This window comes from Zingiber officinale, chromosome 7B, assembly GCF_018446385.1.
Source record: "Zingiber officinale cultivar Zhangliang chromosome 7B, Zo_v1.1, whole genome shotgun sequence".
NCBI classification, from domain to species: Eukaryota; Viridiplantae; Streptophyta; class Magnoliopsida; order Zingiberales; family Zingiberaceae; genus Zingiber; species Zingiber officinale.
In genome coordinates this window covers 15,441,167-15,451,767 of record NC_055999.1, presented here as the reverse complement: position 1 = coordinate 15,451,767, position 10,601 = coordinate 15,441,167, and the positions used below count along the sequence as shown (strand labels likewise).

Genomic DNA, 10,601 nt, shown 5'->3' with positions numbered 1-10,601 from the left:
TGTCCTTGATCCTCGCGTGTAGCTGACTTGTAGTTTCCCCTTCCTGCATTTTTATATTAAATATTTTATTTAAGAGTAAGTCCCTTTTTGTTACCTTAGCGTCGCTGGTTCCTTCGTGCAGCTCGATCAGTTTGTCCCACAGCTCTTTGGCGTTCTTATGTGGTCCGACCCGGTTTAGTTCTTCTCTAGCCAATCCGCACTGTAGGGTGTTGATTTCCTTGTTCTCTGTTGATGCCTTCTTTTTTAGGTCTGATGTCCAATCTTCTGGATCCAGTAGATTCCCGGAACTGTCTACTAGAATTTTGTAGGGTCTGGTGACGCTCATCCACTGGTCGAAGTTCGTTTTGAGATACACTTCCATTCGCTTCTTCCCGTATGGGAAATCGTCCCCGTTGAAAAGAGGAGGTCGTACTGTGCTGAAGCCTTCAAGCTGAGACATTTTAATCCCTGCACACAATCAAACAAATGGACAGGCAAATTCCCAAGACTTGGTCTTAGATTAGCAGTGCGGGAGGAATTAAAAGATAATAAAAGAACTAAATTGGTGTCGCACCAATTTAGATTTAATTGCAACGAGAAAACTTTCCAAAAAGATAATAGTATCAGTTTGGAATTAAACGTAAGATTGAAAGCGAAAGAGAAAAAAATAAGAGAAAATTTCACCCCCTTGTTTGATTCGTGGTTGCACCAAATCAGAGCAGTACCTGCTCTGATACCACTTGTTGGATCGTGAAGTTTCGATAGAGGGGGGATGAATATCGAATGAAAATTCGTTCAAGTATAAACGCAGCGGAAATAGAAAATCAATGCTAACACAGAATCAATTTTACTTGGTTCGGAGCCTGTGTCGACTCCTACTCCAAGGCCCGCACTCTTTGAGTGCTTTCGGTGGGCAATCACTAGCAATTCGAAATTTATTACAAACTACATACAGGAAATGCTAATAAAAAGAAATACCGACAAAGAAGTAAATCAGAAAGAAGAATTGCGTTGTCGGAATTTCGTTAGCGTCGTAGGAGCGCAGAGTAGCAGAGCAAGCAGTAGAAGATCTCTTTTTTCGGTTGTATTTGAAGCTCTCCTCTGACCCTCCTTTTATAGGATGCTCGGGGCGCCTGGATCCCTTCCGGGCGCCCTGGTGTGACGTAGCTCGCCCAACCAACGAGCTCCACGTGTCGACGCACGCCAGGGATAGAAATTGCCTTCCGGGCGCCCGGGCCATTTTTTCTCCAGAAACTCCTTTATCTGCAAGAAAGAGTTAGTCCGAGGCAAACAATATGTATATCCTGCAAAATAAGATGTTAGCACAATTTATATTTTAATCAAAGAAGATTATGACTTAGATTCCGTCTTTCCGAGACCGGAATCTAGTCACTATCTCGACTTAGATATCCGAAATAGATCTAAGCCGGATCGATGCCTAATGTTCCCTTCCCGGGAACGCGTTCTCACAGTCACTCCCTTCCAGTGACTTACCTTTACTCACCTGCCAGACGTCCGGTCAGCCCTTCGACCCGTCTGGACTTCTCGCCAGCTATCCGGTCAGCCCGTCGACCTAGCTGGACTTCTCTGCACACTCGGTCAGAGTGTTAGATCATGACAAACCTAACTTAACTCGATTTATCATTCATCAAAACCTGAGTTAGACCGTTAGTGCTAACCACACCAACAACATGCGGTGCATTTGGAGACCAATCGGCAGAAGAAGGGCAAAAAATGGACACCAATGTTTTGTAAGTTCCATCAGTCAGGAACACACAACACATGGGAAGGTCGTGGCAACTCCATGGTTCATCAGCCCAAGCCCAGGGAATACCGACACCGGTCACTCACGCCGGATCGGCATCCCGAACGCAAAACCGATCAAAGAGTCGGTGGTCAGAGGATGCGTGAGCGGCAGGAGCATCACCCGCGAGACTGGAGCCCCGCTCGAGTTTCCACCGAGCGGAATAGACATCCTACACGAGAAGAAGAAAACAGAAGAAACGCTTCCCGTGGAGAGATTGGAATGATCTCAGGCGGCCCGACTGGAGGAGACTCCAACCGAGCAACAAAGAGCCATGCTCGGCAGTTATCTATTCACGCAGTGGGATGCAGCAAGGAGAAGGCAGAAGGGCCAGAGATCAGTTTCGATCCGAAGGACTTGGAAGGAGTGGAGGTCCCTCATGATGATGCGCTAATCATCAAGGCAGTGATCGCCAACTACACAGTCCGCCGGACTTTTGTCAAAACAGGAAGCTCGGTAAATATTATTTTTAAACAAGCATTTGATTGATTGCAAATTGATCGGGCTGAGCTCCAACCCATGGCAACCCTTCTATATGACTTCACCGGCAATGAAGTCCTGCCGATCGGGCAAGCAAGGCTAGCCATCTCGCTTGGAGAGGAGCCATTGGTTAGGACACGCACCACGAATTTCATTGTAGTGGATGCGCCATCGATGTACAATGTAATATTGGGCCGACCGACCCTCAATGAATTTTGGGCTGTAGTATCCACTTATTACCAAAAGATTAAATTTCCTGTGGGGAATATGGCGGGCGAGGTCCGGGGCGATCAGGTGGCGGCTCGGTATTGTTACGTTGAAATGGTCAAGTCAGAAGCCAAAGTAGCCAGGAAATGCCCCCGGTTGGAAGTGAACGCCATTAGAGAGAAGCCTCCCATGCTGATGTATGACAACAAGGAGGAGGTACACATTCACCCGAGTCGGCCGGAGGCTGCTACTTTCGTAGCATCCGATCTGTTGGACCAGTAGAAGGAGGAATTGGTTGCCTGCCTCCGAAAGAACCATGACGTATTTGCTTGGTCGACTCACGAGTTGCCCGGAGTCGATCCAAGCGTGGTGCAGCATGAGCTGCATGTCCGGCCAGATACCCGACTAGTCAAGTAAAGGAAGCGCGACTTCAGCACCGAGCAAGATTTGATCATCCGGGACGAGGTTGACGAGCTGTTGGAGGCCGGACACATCAGGGAGATTCAATTCCCTACTTGGCTCGCCAACGTGGTATTGGTCTCTGGTGTCGGCCTTTTTGCATGTCACAAGGCACTCCAAATTGATAAAGATTGGAACCCATTTAAGCTAAAGAAAATGCGTGTAGTAAGGAGTCCCAAGTCGTATTTTTCCAAGGATAACTAGTAAGTGTGTGCTAATTCTAAAATTGGTTCCAATCAAGTTATTACGTCAACAAGGTCTACTATGCTTTTCCACTTGATTCACAACACAAATTAAATTCTTCTATAATCAAAAATAAAATCAAAGAAGATTCATTCTCATCAAACTAATATCAGTGAAGTATCATTAAACACAATCACACTAAATCCAATCAATTGAACCAAAGAATTTGTAAATCGTTTAATTAAACCTAAGCACTAACTTATAAAAATCAAAGTATCATTCAATTTACATTTACAATTAAATGCAACATTTAAATTCAAAAACTCAATCACAGTAACATTAAACAGAGGTACACAACCAAAAATCTCCAATTGACCATTCACCAATTAAACTCAATCACAGCTACAATTAATCTCAAGAGCTCAAATTAAACATCCAACATTCAAGCAGAATTGCAATCACAAGTTTAATTCAATTGAGCAAGAAATTGCTGATTAAATATCCATCTACTAGTTAGCAGTTAACTTAACAACGAAATCAGAATTTCAATGAAGAAAACAGAAACAGATTGTAACAAAAATGAAACAACAATGAAATTGCAAGGGAAAAGAAATCAGATCTAAAGATCTGAGCAAGTTTGAGACAATTCAAAGACAACTAATGAAGAAAACTAAAACCCTAAACGTTCCACAAACCAAATCCTTGTGCAAGCTTTCTTCTCCCTGCTGTCAACAGAATTGCCTCAGAGAATGCCCTTGTGGCAATCAGCAGCAGGTCTCGAGCTTCCAACTAATCCAACTGATCGTTCATAGCCTCAGAGAACGCCCATACAACTCACACCCGATTGGAATCCACATCGCACGAAGAGACAGAGTTGGAATCTGAAATTTGCCCACGCCAATCAATTGATTAGATCGATTCCAGCGTTGCGGATGGAATGGAGAACGTGAGTGTGATCTGAGCCTCAGAGAACGCCCATCCAGCTCCGGTGATGATGGAAATCGCGGATCGGAGAACGCCCTTGCATCCGAATTGCGAAATGGACAGAAACCAAACTTTGCGGACTGGGAAACCCTCTGCCGCTCACTACAACCACGGACGGTGAACGCCGGAACTCAGGGATTACTGCCGGTGAAGATCGCTAGCTCATGGATCTCGAATGGAAGAAACGGGAGCTGCAGATCGCGCTAAGAAGACGACACTATAGACGAAAATCGTAACCGAGCCCAAGGAAGACACTGTAGCTTCTCAGGTTTTGAACATCTCCCTCTCTGATCGGATGGTCCACATGCTTCTGGGCTCAATCAACGGCTGGATGGACTCAGATCTGGATCAAAGTCGCTGGATCTTCATCAATGGCTCAGATCTACTCCTCATTAGGTCGGATGGACCAGATCCTTGATGGATGGCCCAGATCTCTCAGATCTTCAATGAACGGCTACGACTATTCTGGAGCTTGATTGCTTCGTTTAGTCCTAGATTTGAGCCCAAGTGTGGTCTGATTTGATCGGGTTCATGACCCTTTTGATGCCTACAAAATAATAATTAAATATTAGCATCAAATACCACGATAATTTGCTAATTTGCAATTAAGTACAAGATCACATGCAATTATGAAATATGATGTAAATGTGAGATTAAGCTATGAACAAACCATTAAAAACATGCATTATGAATTAAAATAATGTAGCAAAATCATGGTTATCAGTCTTCAAGCCAAGTAATAAATGGCGAGTGTGCATTGATTTCAGGGACTTGAACAAGGCATGCCCCAAGGACTCCTACCCCTTACCGCGAATCGATCAGATGGTGGACTCGACAGCCGGGTACGAGCTAATTTGCATGCTCGACGCCTATCAAGGCTATCATCAGGTGCCCCTCGCGCGTGAAGACCAGGAGAAAGTCAGCTTCGTCACAGCTGACGGGACGTTCTGCTATAAGGTCATGTCGTTCGGGTTAAAGAACGTCGGTGCCACCTATCAGCGGATGATGAATAAAGTGTTCCGGAAACAGATCGGACGAAATTTAGAGGTATACGTCGACGACATCCTCATTAAGTCTCTCCGATCTGTCGACCTGTGTGCAAACATAAAAGAAACTTGCCAGACGCTGAGAAAGTATGGGATCAAGCTCAACCCGATGAAGTGTCTGTTCGGCGCTAAAGGTGGACGTTTTCTAGGCTACATCGTCACCGAACGAGGGATTGAAGCGAACCCCGGCAAAGTAAAGGCGCTCCAAGACATGCCCCCGCCCCACAATCTAAAAGAGATGCAGAGGCTGACCGAAAGAATCACAGCTTTGTCAAGGTTCATCTCTAAATCATCCGATCGGAGCCTGCCGTTCTTCAAAATACTGCGACGAGCGACCAAGTTCCAATGGGATAATGGGTGTGACCAGGTTTTTGAAGAACTCAAGCAATATCTCAGTTCCTTGCCCATTTTAGCCAAGCCAATCGTAGGAGAGCCTCTCTGGATTTATTTATCATCTACCGAGTATGCGATTGGATCGGCATTAGTCAGGTAAGAGGAAGGAATACAACAACCAGTGTACTTTTTGAGCCACATATTAAAAGATGCCGAGTTGCGTTACACTGGTCTCGAAAAGCTCGCTTATGCTTTAGTTTTCGTCGCCCAAAGGCTCCGGCCCTATTTTTTGGCGCACTCCATAATCGTAATGACCAACAGCGCCTTGGGTCGAGTATTGCTCAACCCTGAGGCATCCAGTCGGCTGATCAAGTGGACCACTGAGCTCAGTGAGTTTGACATCCAATACCAACCCCGATCAACCATAAAAGCACAAGCATTGGCAGACTTCATCACAGAAGTGCAGAATCCAGAGCCGGAATCCACATGGAAGGTATACGTGGATGGGTCGTCCGCTCGTCATGGGAGCGGAATTGGCATCTTACTCATATCTCCTAAAGAAGACCGGATGCAATTATCCATCTGACTAGATTACCGAGCCACCAACAACGAAGCTGAGTACGAGGCGCTCATAGCCGACCTTCAAGCTGCTCAGCATGTCGGTGCCATCAAAGTGCTCCTATACTCAGACTCACAGTTGGCAGCCCAGCAGTTGAACGGAGCATTCGAGATCAATAGCGCGCGGCTCAGACTATATGTGGAGGCCTTCGACAAGCTCAAGGCAAACTTTCAAGAGTTTGTCATACACAAGCACTACAACAAAAATATTAAAAGACAACGGTTAAAAACCGTTGTCGTAGACCCTTTAAAACCGTTGTAATTGGCAGTGTTGTTAAAAGTGAGGGGCTATGATAACGGTTTTAAACCGTTGTCTTTGAATGAAAAGACAACAGTTTTGCAACGATTTTAAACCATTGTCTTTGAATGAAAAGACAACGGTTTAAAACCGTTGTTATTTAGAGCATTTTTACTGCAGTTACAATCGATTTTGGGGCTACGACAACGATTTTTAACCGTTATCGAGTGTGATAGACAACAATAACAATTTTAAATTGTTGTCTTTTGAATTATTATATTTTAATACCAATATATCAGATTTCAATTTAAATATATAATAAAGAATCATAATCAAGAAAGAATATTCCCCACATCAATATCATTCAAAATGTTGCTTATACAAGAATTACAATCACAAAAGAAAAAACATGTCTCATATTCAAATAAAATTTATCCCAATACAAATAAACAAATAAACTCCATTTGCAACTAATGAACAATAGCCAAAAGATTAGAAACTTGTGATGGTGGTTCATGTCATGTAGGATTGCACTTAATTATTGTCAACCCAAATCCCATCACAATCTTCAACTTGTAGGATTTCATTGGAATCCTCTTTCCAGCTTGCTGATTCTTTCATGCCAACTTTTTCCAATATTGTTGATCATTAGTTCCATAATAAATCTAGTCTTTCCCATACCAGCTCCATCAAGAAGTCCAATCTTTCTACCCCTTTGATAAGGCACTAGGAGATCAACAACCTATTGATATTAAAAGAAATACACTATTATATGTATGAAAAAATTTGTTTTGAAAAAATAATAAACACACATATGTTTTTACAACAGTTACCTGAATAAGTACATCATACAAAAGGTTTTAGTTGTGAGATGAGTTATTTGAATGTTTGCATGGCTGCACAAGTAGAAGTCAAATTCAGTAGGATGGCCTATCTTAGAATTGACAACAGTCCCTGGAATTTCAAGGATGGAAAGCTCCATTGAGAAAACAAGGTTTAAAAAAATATACAAAATAGAATTATCTTGAAAATGATGCATCCATGCTATCAACTAAACTAACTAGGCAATATGTTTCCACTCTTATCAACAAATTAGTGGTCACCATGATTGTTAGCAAACAGTATAGTGTGATGACGTTTTTGGACCACCACAAAAGTCATTGGAGGTTGATAGTTTGGTTCTAGAGAGGCACAAGCATGAAATACAAATGGAATGTTGAGTACAAAAACACTGAAACAAGAATCATAGTATAAACTCTTAGAAAATTTACTTTTCTCATCGCATCTAGTTCATATAGTAGAACTTGATAGAATTGACCCTCACTCACTCCATCCTTGAATGTACAACTTGTTATATTAATCTAAACAATCAAGTGTTTTTTAAGTTTTCCAAAGATTCATACCTGTAGAATATAATCCGTTGAGGCTTTTATCTAGTAGCCTTTTTGAAGGAAATAAGTAGCTCCCTGGATATTGCATGGCAGATGTTCTACTTAGGCAGGTAAATTGGAAAAGAAAACCAACATTCTATTTAAAACTGATTTTAGATTGTATTTCATACTTTATCATGCCACCAGTAAGAGTTCCTTGCTGAGAATCTTGCCAGACCTTAAACATATCTTGAATTAATTCTTGACGGGCCTAAGCACAGACCAATCCAGCATATTTTGTCACCTCGAGCCAGTCTTAAGACGCAACAACCTGACAAACCAAATGTAATCAAGATAGTAAGGATACATCAAGGCAACTATACATCGATAAGTTGTTGTACCACCCAAAACAAGCAGTATAATTGTTAAACTGCTGTTATATGGATATCAAAGATATTTAAAAAGTCATCAATTTGCTAAATCTCATCAGAGTCAACCATACACAAGCATAAATTTAAAGTGAATTGAATCTAATGACATTTTTAATTTATTGGCTAAATACCAATTGACATCAAGCTTCATTATACCAGGACCCTTATCTTTTGGCAAGATTATTATAAAAAATATACAATATATCTCTGAGGTCCAAAAAATGGTTGGCAAAGAAATATAACCTAACCCAACATGAACAGGAAAATTATATCAACCACAATACAAAAAAAATTAATTCACACTTCTGCATGAGTTGTATGTGACAACAATGAAGACAGACCTGACTTTGGAGCAAAGAAACTTCTTCTTCGTCCATGATGGTTTTCCATTTTTCAACAAGCAGATTTCAACCTTGCATTGTAAAATTGTGGCAGAAAGATTCCAAAATAACCAAGAAGCATAGCAGAAAGAAGATATATATTACAAAGTTTTCAGAAAAGTCCAGATTACAAACCTCTTGATCACCCAAAAGATCATATATTGTTGGTTCAACAGACTTCCCAAGGTATATGATCTAAACAAAGGCAGTAAAAGTAATGCATCATTTAACCAACCAAAAAAACCAAAATGCAATATAAATACTTCCTTACTGCCATGCTATACTAGAAATATACAACGTTGAGATATATCAGGAAGAAAGTGAATCACGAGTACGAGCACTAGTATAAAGAGGTTTAACACATGGAACTTGAGTCCCACATCAGAGGCCCCAGCAGGGCAATGGTGTCCAAGTTGAGCACTTTGACAACCCCATCTTCTGCCAGCAATGCATAGCGCTGGGATTGGACGCCTAGGCCCATGGGCTTGTCTGACAGATCCAACTCCACCCCGAGTGCCAAGGTAAACTCCCTGTTTCTGTCGGAGAGTAGCAAAACCTCGTCCCTAATGTTGAGATCCTTCTTCCAGGCATGCATCACGGAAGCGTCGTTCACCGAGACGCAGGCAATGGTGTCCACGCCTTTGGCATGCAGCTCCCCATCCTTTTCCACAAATCCAGGGAGGTGGTTTTGCGAGCACATCGGCGTAAAGGCCTCGAGACGGTGAAGAAGATGGCTTTCTTACTCTTGGTGAGATCAGAGATGGTGACGGTCTGGAGCTCCCCATCGGAGCCGAAGTAGGAGAGGTTGGCGTCAGGAAGATTGTCTCCGATGGAGATGGTGGTTGTGACGGCAGGGGTAGAGGCGGAAGAGGTGAAGAGGCGGGGGAAGAGGGAGGACCTACGAGTGTGCAGTCAGAGGTGTAGAGTGGTAGTGGAAACGGAGCGGTGGAAGAGGACGGCAGAAGGGAGGAGGCGGGGCAAAGAAGGGGCGACGAGTTTAGGGCTTGGAGAGGAAAGGAGAAGGGGCTTGGATCGAGAAGGTAAAGGGATGGAATACGGCGGCAAAAAATTTCGGGGAGAGGGAAAGAAAAAACGCCGCGACAAAAAATGACGAAGGGGGAAAAAGCGGCGAAAGAAGCGCACATAGACAACAGTTTTAAAAAACCGTTGTTGTAGCCTTTAAAAACCGTTGTCGTAGCCCCAAAAAAACATAAATAGACAACGGTTTTTAAAAACCGTTGTCATAGGCCAAAAAAATTACTAAAAGACAACGGTTTTTGTTAAAACGGTTGTTAAAAGGCAAAAAGACAACGATTTGGTATAAAACCGTTGTCGTTTGAGTGTTGTTAAATGAGGTTTTTCTTGTAGTGAAGATTCCCCGATCAGAGAACCAAACAGCAGATGAACTGGTAAAGCTGGCCAGTGCAATGACGCTGATCGTCGTCAGTTGCCCCATCGAGCAGGTTTCTCTAGTGGCGTATGTTGACCAATCGGGAGGGATACCATTTCCGAAGGATTGGAGAACACCCATCATTGAGTTCCTCCAATTAGAAGGTGAACAAGGAAACCATGAAGCCGATCGAATTCTGAGGAAGCGAGCCGCTCGGTTCACATTAGTAGGCGAACAATTATATAAAAAGGCATTTTTCACGCCCTCTGCTCAAGTGTGTGGGTACCGAGGATGCTGAATATATCCTTCAAGAGGTACATCAGGGTTCTTGTGGAGGACATCCAAGTGGCCGGTCATTGGCGCGGAAAGTTATTTTGGCCGGATACTTTTGGCCAACACTTCAGGAAGACGCGAGCCGAGTGGTGGCCACTTGCTTATCCTGTCAAAGGCACCACAATTTGACACATCGACTGGCCGTCGAAATGAAAACGTCCACTGTCACATGCCTGTTTGACCAGTGGGGAATGGACATAGTCGACCCTTTTCCTATGGCGACCGGTCAAAGAAAGTTCTTGCTCGTAGCTGTGGATTTCTTCTCAAAATGGGTGGAAGCCGAGCCGCTAGCGAGGATAACGGAAAGTATGGTCAAGAAGTTCATATGGCAGAATATCATCTGCCGATTCGGTATTCCTCGCCGAC

At 43.2% G+C, this 10,601-nt stretch overlaps 1 long non-coding RNA gene and 1 pseudogene across 1 annotated transcript; both read right to left on the bottom strand.

Moving 5' to 3' along the window:
- Nucleotides 1-7,729: 7,729 nt before the first annotated feature.
- LOC122003595 lies at nt 7,730-8,737 on the bottom strand. Its single transcript, XR_006118000.1, has 4 exons — nt 8,648-8,737; nt 8,474-8,544; nt 7,893-8,032; nt 7,730-7,797 (listed from the first exon to the last, which is right to left on the bottom strand). It is a non-coding gene; the product is annotated as an uncharacterized LOC122003595 (long non-coding RNA).
- A 13-nt stretch (nt 8,738-8,750) lies between these two features.
- LOC122004189 lies at nt 8,751-10,259 on the bottom strand (annotated as a pseudogene).
- Between the last annotated feature and the right edge of the window lie 342 nt (nt 10,260-10,601).